Consider the following 4,230-nt stretch of genomic DNA (forward strand, 5'->3'; position numbering starts at 1 on the left):
CTTTCAGCGTTTTCATTCGAACACACAATGTGTGTTTAGAAAATCTGCGGAAGAGGAAAAAAGGTCCGTAATATTTACATAATATTTGCAAATTAGATTTTTACAAATAGTCTATGCAAATGGCAATCATTTTCAAGTCAGCAACTATTAGTGAATTAATTAATGTTTTCAAACAAACCTTCCATTGATAACAGCATTTTTTTTCAACAATTAAAATACTTTTTTTTTAATGCACTGATCCAAATTATTATGTACAGCAGCAATGTTTCAAGACATTTTATAGGTTGTAAAGAGCTGAAAATAGTCACATGTTGAATTTGCAGCATTAGGAGGTTGTATTTGCTAAATTAAAAAAGCTAATTTCAATCAAAAACATCTTAAAAGGACAAAGTTTCATTTTAGCTCGGGACCTCATATTTGGTCGCGGCTTTGCAATTTTTGCCAGCACGTATGCGACAAAGTGATTTAAAAAAATATATAATTACTTATCGCAAAAGTTGCTGTAATTAATCACGAGTAATTCCATTTCTCAACTACTTTTTTTTTTTTACAAAGCAGTATATAAAACTGAGTTAATTTTTTAAACACTTTATAAACATTTAAATGAGTTAATTTGAAATGAGTTTGAATGTGATCAGTTCATTCTAAACACAGCCGCATCCCCACTTATAAGAGGGTGTGCACACTTTTGCAACCCCAATAGATTTTTTTTTTTCTCCCCTTAATTGAGTTGTACAGGTTATTGTGAGAATTAAAAAACAACAACTTTATCTTGGTCTCATTTTCTTTATATAAGAAAAAAATTAAATTTGAACGGGGGTGGTTAGACTTTTCTACATGCACTGTCGTTGAACAATTGATGACTGTGGCTGTACTCATTAAAAATAATGTTAAGGTTGAATTTTTTTCTGAGCAAAGCGGCAGTTTCACAAATGATGTAAAAGTGTGAACGCTCCAATAAGTATCATTGCGGGGGCTCACTTTGTCGCCGTCGGCATCCGTTCCCAAACCAAATGAGATCGTCGCTCAAATTTATTCCGAATCAGATCCAAAGTTGACTTGGGAGAAGTTTCTTGATGTCCGCGCAGCCGTGTGTCATCATCATCAAGTGTTTTGCATGCAGCGTGGGGTCTCGCTGTGGACGGGGCTCCCTCACCTCTCTTTGGATGTCACTTCATCACTGGGAATGGGCAGACATAAACTGCATATTAAAAAACGCTCGCTTGTTGGCTTAAGGCAGATGCCGACTGTCTCCTATAAATATCCGCGGGTTCGTCTGCGGAGCTCTTCGCCCTCGCGAGTCCTTCTTTAAACGTTGATTTAATTCAGCGTTTAGTCATCTTTGCTCTGAGGGAACGAGGGGGGGGGGGGGGGGAACGTTCAAGGATGGCGCATTCACTTCGACGTGCAAAGTTCATGTGAGAATAATTACAAGGAGCTGCGAATACGCCCCCACAAGCTTATCATTATCATCATCATCATCATCATCGTGTCAGCCCAGATTTTCTCCACAAGCTTGTGAAAACCAATACATGGACTGGCAATACTATGCAAAAGTATTGGGCCACCGCTGTGGCTGTGGGACGTCAAACTAGTTTTTCTCACAGGTCACAATCGTATATGACGTGTAAATGATTGGTATTTACAGTAAAACGAGACGCGCAAAACAAAGAAAATGACACGTCGTAAGCACTCAAATGCAAAACACATTTCGTTCAGCTTATCCTCCGAACGCAGTTAGCTCGAGGCTAACGCACAGTGGAAAACGTCACCAACCCGCTAATGCTAACTAGCACGCTATTCGCGGCACTTTCATCACTTAAAGAACGGCTATTCCCACAAAAACACCGCAGGAATATACACAGATATACAACATACACTCGCATCGGCGTAACTTAATCACAAATTGCTTCTTCTACTCTATGTAACTACAGGAGTGTATCGACAAGCGCAGTCCCACACTGCCCCTCAGTGGTCAAAACGTGTGCAATGTAAACAGTGCTTGAAACTAACAGTTTCATGTCCAATGAATACCTTTAACTCTTTGACTGCCATAAACGTTATAAAACGTTTAGCATAAACCTAGGGAAGGGCGCCGAGGACGATGTTTGTTTTTGTTTTTTTCAAAAACGGGTGCAGGAAAGCCTTGGGCAGCTGTGCTGAAAGAATCAGGCTGATCTGATTAGTCAAAGACTCGTTTTGGCCCCTAGAGGGCAGCGATGACTCTCTTTGCACAAGGTTGGATGGGCCGCCCACCGTGGGCGTCAGTAGAAGACGTGAGGCGGAGCTAGAGTGTTGAGGAGACAATGGCTGATCCAAGCCACAATGGCTTGACCAAGCAACCGGTTACAAGCAGCTCAGCTTGAGCATTTTTTTCAAAGACGGAAAGCATCAATCAATACTAAAAAGCGCATTGATGTCAACGATGATGATGACAACGAGCTCTACGCCAAAGTTGGAAGCTTTGGCCTGTTACTATCACGTAGTAAGCCTCACGGCTAAGCGCGGCTAGCGCGGCTAGCGCTGCTAAGGCCGGAAAACGCGCACAATAGCCGGCCGGGTACTTCTACACAATCGGACATTCGATCGGGCGATGGAGAGTTGGCATCGACCAATGCAGATTGATGATGATGATGAAGATGACTCTACGCCAACGTGACTGTTATGAACACGTAGTAAGCCCCACCGGCAAAGCGCGGCTAGCGCGGCTAGCGCGGCTAGCGCTGCTAAGGCCGGAAAACGCGGAGCTGCACAAGCGGACATTCGATCGGACAATGAAGAGTACCCCGAGTCCAATGCATATTCATCGGAGGAGCGGGTACAGTCTGATCACGGAGAAGACACTGTTTCTGGACTACGATGCCACCATGAATGGAGTGGATAAAATGGATCTCCTACCACCCGGTATAGCAACTGAAGGACACGGGGAAGCGAGACGTAACACCACCGTAACGTAACCGTAACATGATCCTGATATTAGACTTGATGACACATATTGTTGATGCAGTATATACTTGCTATTCCCCGGAAAAAAACGGCCGGCAAGAAAGTGGCGCACGCGAAGAGGCAATCTTGTGCAAATGCTGTTGCGTCTCCTTGCACGCAGGAGAGTGTTACAAAAAGAAAAACTGTCGTTGAAACATCCACATATTTGTAAATAGCACCACAGTTGCACACATTTGTAAATAGTTTGCCAAATTGTTGTCAAATTGTTACACTGTTGAATGTAAATAAACGTATTTTGCTATCAAAAAACACTTTTTCATTCTTGGTGGTAGTGTTTTATAGAAGTAAAGCACTATTTAGGTGTTTGTGGCATCATTCATGGACAAAAAGAAGTGTCAAATTCACTAGAATGCATGAAATAATATCGTTTCACTAAAAGCTTGATTTCTCCGTATTTTGGTCCAACACGGGCGAAATTGGGTCAAACTAACCATTTTCTATTGTTGATTACTAAAGAACGGAATAAGGTAGAAACAAACTCTTTTTTTCTGATGAAAGATGAAAGTCCAATCTTTCATTTGGTAGTACGTGTGTTTCCATAGTCCAAACAGAACATTTTCTGTGGACCTTGAAAATCAGTCAAAATGCTTAAATCGGCTGGTACTGGCGGCATCCCTTTTCTGAAAACGTCTGGCAGTCAAAGAGTTAAAAACACATTTTGTCATTTGCTGTCGACTGAAGATGACATCACACTGCTAACGGCCAATTATGTCACATGACCAAACCCAGAAAACAGGTGAGCTATGATTGATCCTTGTTTCCTGAGTACCATCATGTCATTTTCAGTCAATAGCAAATAGCAAAATGGGTTTTTAAAGGTATTAATGAAGTAAATGTTATTGCTGAAAAGTATCCCTTTCAAATCAAACAACGCTAGGTGGGCCAAGACTTTCGCAACAGTCCTGTGCGTCTCTCCCGTAGTCAAGAGGATAATCTTGAGCGACTGTCGACATTGACGACGAGCCGTCAAACGCACCTCAGCAGAACTTTGCCTCTAGTTTGACTTTTATTTCACGGACGGCTGCGATAATCCCAGAATATGATCCCCCACCTGAGCTTGGCTTCTTATCCTCGGGAGGGAAGCACCTTGAGCTGAGCACAGCCAACGCGGGGGGTGCGGTTGATGGGAATTACCTGCCTTTGTAATCGGCTCTGGCAGGGCGAGAGCGGATGTTTTTCAAATTATGCTCCAACTACAGTGGAAACTTCAAGGTTGAACATAAC

This window comes from Leptonotus elevatus, chromosome 11 (genome assembly GCF_054856555.1).
Source record: "Leptonotus elevatus isolate MCC_2025b chromosome 11, RoL_Lele_1.0, whole genome shotgun sequence".
Taxonomy (NCBI): domain Eukaryota; kingdom Metazoa; phylum Chordata; class Actinopteri; order Syngnathiformes; family Syngnathidae; genus Leptonotus; species Leptonotus elevatus.